Source organism: Anomaloglossus baeobatrachus, chromosome 6, assembly GCF_048569485.1.
Source record: "Anomaloglossus baeobatrachus isolate aAnoBae1 chromosome 6, aAnoBae1.hap1, whole genome shotgun sequence".
NCBI classification, from domain to species: domain Eukaryota; kingdom Metazoa; phylum Chordata; class Amphibia; order Anura; family Aromobatidae; genus Anomaloglossus; species Anomaloglossus baeobatrachus.
In genome coordinates, this window is record NC_134358.1 from 277,085,834 (window position 1) to 277,101,371 (window position 15,538).

The following is a 15,538-nucleotide window of genomic DNA, read 5'->3' on the forward strand; positions in this document are numbered from 1 at the left end:
CCACCTGACTTCTTTTTATATTGCTTACTGGCACCATCTCTTTGCCAATAAATGAATCATATGCCCAGACAATCTCACATGGCCCAAAATATATTGTAATTAATCAGACCAAACCACGTTCTTTCGTTTCTGAAGCACACATAGCAACTGACCAGGGCTAGCTCCAGGTTTTTTTGGGCCTGCTCTGCTGCATACAAACAGACAGACACACACTGCTCTGCCCCATACATACAGACATACAGACAGACACACACTGCTCTGCTGCATACATACATACAGACAGACACACACACACTGCTGCTGCATACTTACATACATACAGACAGACACACACATACTGCTCTGCTGCATATATACAGACAGACAGACACACACCTTGCTCTGCGGGGCCCACACACGCGGCTCTGCGGGGACCACACACGCGGCTCTGCGGAGCCCACACACAGGGCTCTGTGGGGACCACACACGCGGCTCCGGGGGCCAGAACATACGGCATTGGGGAGGGGAGGGGGGGCAGGGCATATATTGCGTGGGGGAGAAGCCCATACAGTTCACCGGGGGCCATAAATCGGGGGGCGGGGAGGGCACATACAGAACGAATGGGGGGAGGGGTGTCGCACAGACCGCTCAGGTCACTGAAGAGATGGGGCCCACACAGCGCCGGAGGGGAACGCTGTGCTGTGGGTCGCTGGCTGGCACTGCACCTCCTTCTTCTGTGGGACCGAGCAGGACGCCGGCCAGTAGCTCCACCCACAGATGAAGCTCACTCCAGGAGGACGCAGCGAATGCTGTAGTCTGCGCGCCTTAAAGGGACGGCAGCCATAGTTTCCTGCTGAGGACTGCAGTCCCCAGAACTCGGCCCGGGGGCAGCAGAACTGAAGGCGAGTGAGCCCGGCCCGGGAGCAGCAGAACTGACAAGGCTGAGTAAGCCCCCCAGCTCTCTAAGGCCCCGGCATTTGCCTGGGTTTGCTGGGTACTGACGCCGGCCCTGCAGCGACAGTAATTTGGGTGGGGAACACGAGACATCAAGGCATTTTGAATAGTGCAAAAAGCCTGGTATGCAACAATCAGCAGTGCCAAAACCTTTAAATCACAACAATTTTTGCTAAAGTACATAGGACCAGACATATACTTTGCTCCACTGATGGACACAGACAGAATCGGGACTCTGTGCAAGAACAGTATGTGGGTTCTTTTCTGTTCAACAACTCATCAAACAGCACTACTTCACCTGCTTTGGAGGTAGAAATGGGGCCCTTTCCTTCTTGGGTCTCTGTGCAGCTGCACAAATTGCACAAATGATAAGTTTGCCCCTGCTTTGCTCTACATAAACATCAATGATCCTTGCTTGCCTTCTTAAGACAACGTTTTGAAGATGCTAACCATAACTCACAATTGAAAGTCCTGCCCTTTTAGAGGTGCTCTGAACCAACCAGTTAGCCATCAGAAATCAACCAGAGTGAGTGTTAGGGGTGCTTCACACACAGCAAGATCGCTGCTGAGATCGCTGCTGAGTCACGGTTTTTGTGACGCAGCAGTGAACTCATTAGCGATCTCGCTGTGTGTGACACTGAGCAGCGATCTGGCCCCTGCTGTGAGATCACTGCTCGTTACACACAGCCCTGGTTCATTTTTTTATTGTTGCTCTCCCGCTGATAAGCACACATCGCTGTGTGTGACAGCGAGAGAGCAACAATCCTGAATGTGCAGGGAGCAGGAGCCGGCGTCTGACAGCCTGCCGTAAGCTGTAACCAAGGTAAACATCTGGTAACCAAGGTGGTTACCCAATATTTACCTTCGTTACCAGCATCTGCAGCTCTCACGCTGCCAGTGCCGGCTCCCTGCTCCCTGCACACGAGCCGGCAGGACACATCGGGTAAATAAGCAAAGGTTTGCTTATTAACCCGATGTGTGCTGTGGCTACGAGTGCAGGGAGCCAGCGCTAAGCGGTGTGCACTGGTAACTAAGGTAAACATCGGGTAACCATACCCGATGTTTGCCTTAGTTACCAGTGTCCGCAGCTTCCAGACGCCGGCTCCGTGCAAGCGCAGCGTCGCTTCCACATCGCTGCTGGCTGGGGGCTGGTCACTGGTCGCTGGTGAGATCTGCCTGTTTGACAGCTCACCAGCGACCATGTAGCGATGCAGCAGCGATCCTGATCAGGTCAGATCGCTGGTGGGATCGCTGCTGCATCGCTAAAGTGTGACGGTACCCTTACTCAGACTCTTAAGGCCCAGTCACACACAACGACTTACCAGCGATCCTGAAAACGATGCAGCCTGATAGGGATCGCAGGTAAGTAGCTGGTGAGATGTCACACAGTCAGATCTTACCAGCGATGCAGGAACAATACAGGTCGCAGTAGCGACCTGTATAACGATCTCAGCAGTCACTGTGACCCTGTCACACAGTGTCAAACACAGCGATGTGTCCTGCCCAGCAGGACATCGCCTTTGAAGAAAATGGCCTGGACCATTCTGCAATGGCTAGCGATCTCACAGCAGGGGCCTGTCACACATAACGAGATCGCTAACGGGATCGCTGTTGCGTCACCAAACCGCGACTCAGCGGCGATCTCGCTAGCGATCTCGTTATGTGTGACGGTACCTTTACCCTTGCCCATATCTCCTTCTTATAATAAATCAAATTTAAAATCTGATTACTTTTTGTTTACTATATCTTAATCTTAACATGTGGCATAGTAACTACAGTAGATACCCTAATCAATCTAATTCAACTAAGCTTCTAAGGGTTTTTAAAGGGGTCAATTGATTTTATTGTGTCTGGGGAAGAACATAGGAAAGAGTCATCTACTTCATACCACATACTGACTGCAATGCTGCATCTTTTTTGTTAAAATGTCATATATGTAAGTACCCTATTGCAGTCTTAGTATTTACACAATGGTAATGGTGTATACTGAATATTCTAACAATATAAATATTAAACATGTTTAGCTCCAACTTCCAAAAATATAACACAGTTTATTAGTCTAAGCAGATCATATTAATCTTAATCAATTTTATATACCTACTATTTCTCTGTAAAAATGTTTGAGTGAGCTTGCTAAATTCAAGATGTATGGAAGACGAGAATTGTTCCTATTTTTGAGAATAAAAAAAGAAAGTAATTGATACTGATTCTCTCATGTATAGTTAATACAGATTAACATATGCCTTAAAGATTCCTAAATATAAAAAAAAGTGTTAGCAGTAAATGTTATGTAACAGCAGTAGTAGGGCATAAGAAATAGAACCAGCTACATTGCATATGAAATATTATCAGAAGAGTAATATACATGAAAAAAAGAGTTCATCTCGAATACTTAAAGGAAATCTTTCATGTAAAAAACACTATTAACTGGTTAATCTTCATTATAATGGCATAATGAGCAATGGCTGTAAGAGCACCCCTGGCACTGACTGATTCACTGCTAAGCTGGCTGTTAGACAGTGCTGGGAGTGCGGTTACAGCCACAGCTCACTATGCAGTGAGCGTAGACTCAAAGTGCATTGGCCACGCCCCTATGACTGAAAGCCTTTGCCTGCGGAGATGAATAAAGATATTTTCCTGCCAGCAGCGGAGCTCTCAGTGCCCTGGCCAAACAGCATCAGAACACTATTAACCTGCAGATTACCCCATATATGCATGTAAAAGTGTTAGCCGCAATATCTTTATGACACAAGCTCTATTTTCCACATCTATAATGACTCTAGACTACTACATACATAGGCTAAAAACATTAATTTGTTATTATTACTATTGTTGTTAGTATTATTTTCTTACAAATGATAGGTTGTTTGTCCTTTTGGTATACTTTATGAAAACGATAGATTGAGAAATGAAAGTTATGTTGATCATATTCTTGCGTTTGATTTGTCAAAAAACAATCCTCAATAACTTCACTGACATGTAAATTCATTGAATATTTTGTAGGAATGTATTATTTTGAAAAATTATTAGAATATCTTCAAAGCATTTTATGTCTGTCGGTTGTATGATAGAATTTTAATCATATTAATATTTAGGGTTGAAAATACCCTTTCAAGGAGAAATGCTTTGAGGATGTACACTCTCCCTAGAGGCACTCTGATGTATCAACTTATCAACTACATATCATTGCCCATTAACTAATTATGAAGCAGACTGAAGGGGTAGTATCAGGAGATATTTTCCTTTTCACTGTGTCACTGTTTATAGTGCATGTATCATTGAGGATTAATTGCTTTATTACAATACTGAACAGCTTAAAGTGCAACAGTTGTTTACATTTGTATTTCATAAATCAAGATTGTACATGATAATAAGTAGCTATGTAATATAATTTATCTGAAAATTTAGTTTCTTTATCTGCTAGAATTCATAAGTCATCAAAATTCCTAATTCGGAAGTAAAATCTATTCACTGAAGACTTTCCCATTACTGAGATAGGAGATGGCAGATGTTACTGATAAGATTATATGTAGATAAAAGAGGTAGGAATGGGCGGAGCTATTTCTATAGCTCCTCCCTCAGCCTATTGCTCCTCCCATAGTCATGGAATCTCCTCAGTCAAAATCGCAATCTCCTATCTCAGTACCTATTTCACATCCCCTGTGGTGATCTCATCATCTTGTATGTGCTAAATATTTTATGGGTAAATAATGGAAAGTGAGATTATCCTTTATTTGTATACAGCTATTTACAGTATATGTCAAATCAGGCCACCGGAAATAGGTTCCAGTAATCCATGTCCTTAGTCGGTTTGTCTTCAGCAAACTTTGTGGGCTTTCTTGTGCATCTTCTTTAGGGTTCTTTTCCACTTACATACCACTTCCAATGTGAGAGCATCAGAAGTAATATGCTAATGACCCTCTGCTGCAAGCGTCAGCTGAGGGTCATGCGACTGTGATGTGATCTTGTGATTGCATCATAGGTGCGAAGAAGATGGAGGGAGCACTTTCTCCCCAAGTCCTCCGCTGCCTGTCTCTGTGTGTACCGCACTGAACATTTGAGTGCAATCCGATGTTTCACATGCTCCCATAGGCTTTTATGGGGGTGCGTGAGCGGAGACTCGCTGCCAAATGCAGCATGCTGTGATTGCACCAAGAGTACGATTCGTGTAGAAGAAAAATAAGCAAGAGGACACTGCCTCATTGCTTAACAATGGTACGAGTGCAATCCAATGTTTTTATCGGATCGCACTCGCACATGAAAATCGAAAGTGGAAAAGAGCTCTTAGACAAATTTCCTTTTGGGATAACAGTCAGGCAAACCAATTTGATGCAGTGTGCGGTATATGGTCTTAGCACTGACAGGCTCATGACCCACTCCTTTATCCTCTGCAGTAGTGCTGCCAACACTCATACTGTATGTTTATCTTGAGATCAGAACATTGGGGTATGACACTGAGCACATGCACTCAACTTTTGTGGTTCACCATGGCAAGGCCTGTTCTGAATGGAACCTGCCTTGTTAGTCCACTATATGGTCTCGGCCACCATGCTGCAGCTCAGTTTCAGGATGTTGGCAATCTTCTTATAGCCTAGGCCATCTTTATTTAAAGCAACCATTCTTCTTTCCAGATCCCTAGAGAAATAATTTCAATGAGGTGCCATGTTGAACTTCCAGGAACCAGTATTAGTAAGTGTGTGAGTGAAAACACCAAATTTAACAGACCTGCTCCCCATTTACAACTGTAATACTAATAAGTCACATGACATCATGGAGGGAAAATAGCTAATTAGGCCCAATTTGGCCATATTCAATTAAGGATGTACTCACATTTTTTACATCAATGACTTTATGTTGAGTTATTTTGAGGACACATCAAAGTTACACTGACTTCTTTACATTGTATCAAAGTGTCATATCTTCAGCATTGTATCATGAAAAGATCATTAAATATTTACAAAAGTGTGAAGGGTGTAATCACTTTTTTGACACATTGTATATATTTTTTATTTTTTTTTATTGTCCTTAGTATAGAGTAAAAATTATTGTATTTAATGTCAAAATGTTGAGTTAAAATATGGTTAAAAATAAACTTTTTGCACTTTTTCGAGAAAATGGAGATTTTCGTAAAATAAATGTTACATTATCAAAAATGTTTAATGTTTTGTATTTTTTATGTTAAACAAAACAAATCATGTCTGCAATTGATTTTAATTATTTTTTTTTCAAACATATTGACTTTTGCAGCTTTCATTCATTTACATTGCACTGGTATAGTCTCAATTCAGTTCATTCTGAATCAGACCCTCTTTCAGCTCGGTGTGCAGCTTCTCTCACTACCTTTTGGCATGTTCACCTGAGCTCAAAAATTATATGATCTAATTTGACTTGATTAGATTTTAAATTAGATGCACTTGGAAATGATTGTCTCATTTAAACAAGAATACTTTTTGTGGTAATTTTGACAAATACAGGTATCCTTTTTATGAATAAATGCACATGTTTTGAATAATTTATGATTTGTATGTATTAGGCTTCGAGACTGGTAATTATCTAATCTCTATAAAGTGTGTTTAAATTGAACAATAACCTTAATTAAATATTGGACTATAAGGATTGCAAAAACCAGAGCTGAAGGGTTTTATCTTTTAAAGAAAAAAGTGACATTTGGAACTCTTAGGGTATGTCCGCACGTTGCTTTTTACCTGCTTTTTACCTGCTTTTTTGCTGCTTTTTCTTCTGCGCTGTTTAATGCCAAAATGGATGTGTTCTTCTATTCAAGCAAAGTCTATGGGAATTTGGGTTTCTTGTTCACACTATGTTGTTCAAAATGCTGCCTTTTTGTGGCAGAACTTTGGTCAAAAACTCAGCTTTGCAGTGCAAAACCCAAATGGCAAAAACAATTGACATGTTGCTTCTTTGAAAAGCTGAGTTTTTGACCAAAGTTCTGCCACAAAAAGGCAGCATTTTGAACAACATAGTGTGAACAAGAAACCCAAATTCCCATAGACTTTGCTTGAATAGAAGAACACATCCATTTTGGCATTAAACAGCGCAGAAGAAAAAGCAGCAAAAAAGCAGGTAAAAAGCAACGTGCGCACATACCCTTAAGCCAAATTTTGTAGCTTCAAAGTTCAAAGAATGGACTTAAGGATGCATTCTGAGGTTAACCACATGAAATTCCCCCAATAAATTGATGGTCAGCTTTATAAATCTAAGCCAAGTACTGAGAATATAAATGTGTGACTGATGATGAAATTTTGATTCAATTTGACATAACCTGAAACCTGATGTCTGAGGCATCTTCCCATTATTTCATTAGGCTCAAGAAAAGGAAAAAAAAAGCTAAAGTATATAAGTGATAAATGGTTTGGCCACTACTTTTTTAATGATGGCTCATCTATGAGATCCACCCCCCACTTTTCTGATTGGTTACCAATATCTGATTAATGAGCGTGGGACCCCCTCCAATCAGCTGTTACTGGCACTGGGCAGAAGTTCCCGAATGCTGCCAGAACACAGTACTTCTTTTTATGTGTATGGAGGCAACAGAAGATCAACCCACTATTCCAGTGCATCGGGGATGGATCTGTAGTTAACTGCCGTGACCACTTTTGTAGTGCAGTACTGGTAACAGCTGATTAGTGGGGGTGGCAGATGGGGTACCCCCACTGATTAAATAGAAAAAAATTTAGTGGCTAACCTTCTTAAGTCTTCTGTTATTTCTACCTTTCATTTTAGAACTGTTTTGCTTGTTGTACAGTAACAATATATAAAAAGCACTATATGGACGGGGGCGTCAATTTTCAGGCCTCCCTCAATACCTCTTTTTATCTCACAACCGCAGAAGTGAATAGTAAATCAATGTGAGTTTAAAATATACCTTTTAAAAATATATTAAAAAAGTCCATACAATGTGTACACAAAAAGAGCTAGTATGGGCATATGTGTAGTCAACATTACCAGGAAATGGTATTCCCAAGTCACAAAATATATTGATAACTGAATTAAATTTTTATATATTCATTATAATGAATAATTATATATATATATATATATATATATATATATATATAATCATTATAATGATAATTATCAGTCTTATACCATTTTCAAAATTCCTTAGGTGCAACCATCAATAATATCTCAATAAAGAGATACCTCACCACAAGTAAACAAGAAATAACTACACAGAAAAACACCCCATTGACACACATAACACACCATATTGAAATCACAATTGAGTCCCACCCTTTGAAATATGAGAAAAGAAAATGAAGTGATCTCACCTGGTCAGTTGCGCTCAGGTCCATTTTCCTTCATTTTCAAAACCATAGAGTTCATCCAGAATTTTGTAGGAAAGAGCTTGGAGGGCACAACTGTTCCTATCATTGTAATCAAGGCCTATTCTATTCCAAGAATCACATCCTTACAAGGACAGTCCACAGCTATTATCCCTGAGGACTGACACTATATGGGCCCCAAGCGCTTACCAAAACTTTTTTTTACTCCTGTCTCATCAGGGGAGTAAAGTGTGCCTATGCTAATATAAAGAGCTAAATCAACCTCTATTTGGAGGTACACATACAACTAGCCCTTCTCTTATAAGAAATGAGACCCCTGTAAGTGTGTCTTAATTACACCCAGTTCCAGTAATCCCCTCCCAATTCTATCCTAGATGTAATCAGGGTTTGCAGGTTTACACATACTTTTATTGATGCAAATGCGTCTCTTTGTATCCAAAAAGTCAGTCCCCTTTCCTTCTTTAGTGTGCACTCTGTACATTGCCATGAGTAGACTGCACGCCAACTGCTGGAATGCACAGTTCATGCCCTCCAAAAAGGTCAGCTGACCATATCATATTACATCCGCGTCATAGCTTATCCAGGAGATGAGAGTGCTCAATGGAACACACTTATGTCCATCTCCTAAAACACATAGAGGCATCGCTGATTCACATCAGCTGAAAGACATCAGCTGATAGCTACATCCCTGTTATGTCTAAAAGGACAGTTCGGGCTTACTCTATGGATACCCCATGACCACAACATACATCCAGAAATCCAGTGCACTCCTGTAGCCACATCAAAGCATCCCATTACCATAGGGACCATTCATGTATCCAGATAGTATGTAGTGGATCCAGCATTGCACTTAACTCATTTAGCACTACATTGCTTCCTAGCAGAGAGCAGCGCTGTGAGATACTATAAACAGCATTTTTTATATTCTAAGGAGATATGTAGGGGATATGCACAGAGGGAAATATATATGTGATGCCCCTGGACTATCAGGTCGTCACAGGGTATTGTACAATCTGCCCACACGTGCAATATCCACCTCCTTCTTGGTTATGTGTCCCCAACTACATGGTGTTGCCTACATCAGCTAATTAAAGTCCTAGGTACACTCTGCACCACACCCAAAAGACACACCAGTGGACGGCCTGAGTGGAATAGGGTTGCACACTTGGGGGGTTGGTTAGGGGAGGTTAGAAGTGTCAGGAGTGTCAGTAGTAGTAAAGAGAAGAGTGTTGGAAGTAAAGGAGAGAGGAGGCCAGGAGCCGAGCTCCTAGGAAGCCATCTAGGTAGCAGACGGTGGTTCAGGCCTGGAGGAGCTGGATTCCCGGTCACAGGAAATCATGGCAAGGGGCACGGAACTGTCAAGGAGGACAGCCGGCGGCCTTGCACCATCAGCTGGGAGCAGGGCACGACAGGGTACGTGGACCCTAGGTCAGGGAGTAGCTTCAGGCAACCCGACAATTTACCTGACGAGAATGGAGCCTTCAAGATCCGCTTTCCACCCACTCCAAATTAGGGGTAATAGCGCAACGAGGAGGATAGGACTTACCACTCAAACGGTCCAGAAAATCCCAAACAAGAACCCTGAGAGCAAGCTCCCACACTTAGCCATAGTGGTGAGCCAGACCCGGCAAGTTCCATACTACCAGGACCAACAGAGAAGTAAACTTAGTGCCAGGAGGAAGGTCATGGATCAACAGGCAGCACCATTGGGGATGGGACCCGAACTATCTCCCCTCAGCGGCAGCGGTATCCAGAACTTTGGTTTATCCAGTTGTCGGTGTCAGCTTAATGGACTGAGTATGAAAGTGACCCCTTTGCTCCCCCACAGCACCCCCCAATCACCATCACTGAGTCCTGGGGCATTCTCCCCTACCCGTGGAGGGTTCTAACACCTGGTTGCTCCATTCCATCACCCCAGGTACACCCAACTGCAGCGGTGGTACTCCAAATTACCACGCACCACGGGTGGCGTCACAAACTTTAACACAATCCCCTGTAAATACCCCCTTCAATTGAGAGGCCACACGACCCCCGGGGCCGGAGACCCCTCAAGCCACCACGGATCTGGATCTGAGCAGCCCGGCTGCTGGCACGGAGATGGCACATATACACCTAACCCAAGAAGTCTAAGATACAATATGAATTCTCAAGGAACCTTATACACAGGTATTACTGATTGAAAATTATCCACATCATATTTTCATACATAAAAAAACTTAAAATGATGACTCTATAAAAAGGATTTTATAAACAGTCAGTTTTCACACAGGATAGATTATGATTATGGACAACATATCCATGACTACATTGAATTATCCTAGAAACAGTACATTTATCATATTAAAGCAAACAGACAAGGTAGGATAAATTCAATACCCCCTACACAAAACAGCTAAAATTGATGTTTATTTAGACCAAGGGGTGTTGTCGTGTTTAGATGAAAGATCCACCAGGTTTCTCTCTGCAGATCATGATGATCCCAATCACCCCCCAGCTCCATTGTTCCACCTTCTCAATGCCCTGGAAACTCATAGCTTCTCTTTTACCACCATGTACCTCATTTATGTGTCTATCTATAGCTGTTCTTTACGTCGTCTAGATGCTCCCCCAGTTCCCGTGTGGTCTTCCCCACATACTCCAGTCCTCATTCACAAGTGGCTTTATATACAACACCTTTTGTTGTGCAATTTATAAAATCTTTAATTGCAAACTCTTCATTTGTGACATTGGATCTAAAACCCTTTCCTTCTTCTGAGTTTCATACAGAGATAAGTATTTTGACCCAACAAAGGATCAAGATAAAAGACTGAGCTGCCTATGCAATATACTCTATAGGAAGGAAGATTAGAGATAATAAGAGAGGGTATGTAACTGTGTCAAAAGAATTTTTTAAAATTTCTTGTGTGCTTACAATTATTATGTGTTGCATAAAATATTTTACATTACAGCCACATTAGAATAAATAGTATAGGAATTTAACATTAACATGCAGTATTTAACTTTTTAAAACACTGTGAAGCATAGCACAAACATTTTGAGCAAAGTGGTGCATACAAAAGTAGCTTAAGAAATTAACCTAATAGCAAATTGTACTGATACACTGTAAAGTCCTTTGATATACATATCAGACATCAATTTGACTTTGAAATCCTGTACTTCATCATATTATAATATATAATTTAGTTGGTTTAGCTCAACATGCAAGAAACTACAGATCACTGTAATAGAGTCAAAATACAATAATTCTGTAGATTTATAGTATAGTACTGATCATATGTTGAACTGCAGAATAATTTGTAGATAACTCACTTTCAGCAATATAATTATGTTCCTAACATAGTAAGGAAGACAGGTATTGTAAATTCACTAAATGTAGGGGAATGTACATACAGCATTTTTTTCATCCTCTAGATGTGTAAATCTGGTAGAAACATATACCAAAAGACTTGCAACAATATTTGCAGTGAATTGTGGTCCTATAAAGTGTTGACTAAAGGGGATGAGCACAAATGCACATCACAGTTTCCAAACTTAGATTTTTTTAAGTTTTTTTAGAAAACCAAGTATCATTTCATTTACACTTCACAAATACTTGCAACTTTGGGTTAAGTAATAGGGATGAGCGAATGTTTTCGCCACTATTCGGTATCTGGCGAATAATGGTGTATTTGGTATCTGGCGGCTAATATGGTATTCGCTATGATACTTTCATTTCTGGACTTCCTGGCGCCTTTTTCCAGCCAATGAACACATCTGACGTTGCTTGCCCTCATAGTAACGCCACAGCCATCTTTGTTGTGGTGTTACTGTGATTGGCTTGGCCGCACAGCGTCATAGGGGCTATATAAGGCTGCTGTCATTTTGTGTGCACGCATTCATTCCTGAGCTGCCAGTTTAGCGAGACTGTACTGTGTGCGGTATAGAGTTTTCCAGCCAACTAATAATAGTCCTTCTAAGGGCTTATCATATTTAGCATTAGCTGCTAGCGACTTTGTAAATCATAGAAACAGGTATAGGGATAGTGCAGTGCATTCTATGAGATAGTGTTCCTGCTGCACAATCCAAAATAGTCCTTGTAAGGGCTGAAGATATTTAGCATTAGCTGTTAGCGGTTGTGTAAATCATGGAAACAGGTATAGGGACAGTGCAGTGCGTTCTATGAGATAGTGTTCCTGTTGCAGAATCCAAAATAGTCCTTATAAGAGCTGAAGTCAGTGTCCACTGTGTGCTAGCAGCTGTGTAAATCATAGAAACAGGTATAGGTATAGGGACAGTATTACTACATTGCTAAGTCAGGTGACATCCGTTCCTGTTTTAAACCTGCAGAAAAAAAAATCCTCTTATTAGTGCTGCATACGGTCTACTACTGCAGTGTGTGATATAGGAAGAGCTTATTCACAGGCAGGGAGAGATTTAAAGCTGTCCTGACATCTGCTAGTAATAATCAACAATCTCAGCACTGCTACATCCCTTGTGCCTTTTATACTAGCAATAGGTATTACAACTTGCAAAAAAAGTCCCAAAATTGTAAAAACAACGGGTTCAGGTGTAGTGTAGTGCCTGTTAGCCACCATCTCAATTCACAGTCTGCGTGTTACCCAATTTTTAGTAATGCTAGGTTTCAGAGGCACAACTTGTGCCTGAAGCAAAATACCTTCATAGCACCAAACTAGCCTAATTTTGGGGGCTTCCTATCTTACAGAACCTACATAGTGGCTTGCTTTTGTTAAAACACAGTCTCAGTGTTGCCCAATTTTTATTAATACTTGGTGTCAGTGGCACTACTTCTGTCTCAAGGCCAGTACCTTCCTAGCAGCAACCTAGCATAGTTTTGGGGGCTTCATATCTTACAGAACTTAGATAGTGGTTTGCTACAACTAACACACAGTCTTAGTGTTACCCAATTTTTATTATTACTTGGTGTCAGTGGCACTACTTCTGCCTCAAGGCAAGTACCTTCGTAGCAGCAACCTAGCATACTTTTGGGAGATTCATATCCTGCAGAACCTACATAGTGACTTGCTCTTATTAAAACAAAGTGTCAGTGTTACCCAATTTTTATTAATACTTGGTGTCAGTGGCACTACTTCTGCCTCAAGGTCAGTACCTTCCTATCAGCAACCTAGTGTAATTTTTGGGCTTCCTATCTTACAGAACCTTCTTAGTAGCTTCCTGCAACTAACACACAGTCTTAGTGTTACCCAATTTTTATTAATATTTGGTGTCAGTGGCACTACTTGTACCTCAAGGCCAGTACCTTCCTATCAGCCACCTAGTGAAATTTTGGGGGCTTCATATCTTACAGAACCTTTATAGTGGCTTGCTCTTACTATAACACAGTCTGAGTGCCAAAAAACAATACTAAAATAAAAGTGTTGTCAAACCCTGTTTTGTTTTGGGGCTGAAAGACATTCAAAACATCTTTGTCGACTCCTCCAAGTGGTAGTTTGTCCAATAAAGGTACCTTTTGGTTTTTAGACTTACAAAAACAGCTATCAAGAGAAACTATTAACACAAGTTTAACAACTCGACATAAGTGTTGTTCCACTGCCTGTAGGAAAGGTCATGTTACAGTATTCACCTTCACATAATCAAACCAAAAAAATGGGAAAAAGAGGGGGTAAGGGCCGTGGACAAGGTGGTAGTGACAGTGGTGGTCACCCAAGCAGTGTGATCGAGCCAAAAAAAAGGTTCCTGGTTTATCTACCTCTGCCTTCTTATCCCAATTTTCTTTTCCACGTGGGAAAGCACTCTTGCGCCCTGTACAGTGCGAACCGGTAACGAGTTGGCTAGCAAAAAATGCCTCCAGTTACTTGTCGAGTAGAAAATCCCAAGGGTCCACACAGACAGACTTGAGTAGCCCAGAGGCTGGCCCATCGAATCCTCCGCCTGGTCATCCTTCCTCGCAACATCAGTATTCTAAGGAAACGTATGAAACCAAAGCAGGTAACTCTGAGGAACTGTTTACAGGACCCTTTGACCTTTCTTGCCTCTCACAGCACAACACCACCAATGCAGGGGAGGCCGTGGTGTGCAGTGATGCACAGATCTTTGAGCACCCAAGGCCATAAGAAAGCCATGTTGTTGGCCGTGACATGTAGGACAATCAGGTGAAAGTGTTGGAGGATGATGAGACACAGTTGCCCTCAAGTCAGCCTGAAACCTCCATTCCCAAAGAGGTTGACCTTCAGGAATTTGAAGATGACCAGGTTGATGATCCAACATGGATGGGTGGCATGGATTGCGAGAGCAGCAGTGCAGAGGAGCATGTGCCCATAGTCCGCAAAAAGGCTGTAAGACATAGGGTTTCAACCACTGCCAGAAGTCAATCAACTGTGCACATGACACCACCACCTGTGGCATCTCAGAGTCCAACGGTCCATGCACCACCTGTGCCATCTCAGAGTCCAACGGTCCATGCACCACCTGTGCCATCTCAGAGTTCAAGGGTCCATTCACCTCCTCAGCCATCTCCAAGTCCAAGGGTCCGTAGTGCGATTATGTGGGAGGTTTTTTTCCAAGAGTCCTTTGGACCAAACGGTTTCCATTTGTCAAATCTGTCAGACGAAGTTAGCAGAGGTAAAAATACTTCCAGCTTGGGCACCTGCAGCATGTGAAATCATATGCTGGCCAAGCACACCACTAGGTGGTTGACAGCTCTGGGTGAAAAACACGATTTTCAGACTCAAAACTCTGCCACTTCCCCTGGGCTGCCTGCTTCCCGAACTGGTGTGCAAGAAGGTGGTGCTAAGGCCTCCTTCTCACAACCTGATGTTGGCCCAAAATCAATCATCAACGACCACATCTGCTTCAGTGTTCCAGTGTTCAGTTTAGTTGTCCATACCACAGACTTTTGAAAAGAAGCAAAAATACCCCGGTACGCACCCAAAGGCAGAAACCATAACTGCACATATTGCATGATTGATAGCCCTTGAGATGTTGCCGTATCGGCTTGTGGGAACAGAGGTTTTCCGTGACCTTATGGTGGTGTTAGAACATCGGTACTCTGTGCCTAGACTACACTATTTTTCTCATTGTGCCGTCCCTGCGCTCCACAATCATGTGTCTGTAAACATCAAATGAGCTCTCACCAACGCCATAAAAGGGAAGGTCCACTTAACCACAGACATGTGGACAAGCGGAAGTGGACAGGGACGCTACATCTCACTGATGGCACACTGGGTGAACTTGGTGGCAGGTGGTAAAGAGTCTGAGCCAGCAACATCCCATATAATTCTCGCACCCAGAATAGCGGGCCCACTTTAATCACAGTTTCAGTAGCCTCCTACACCGCAAAAACT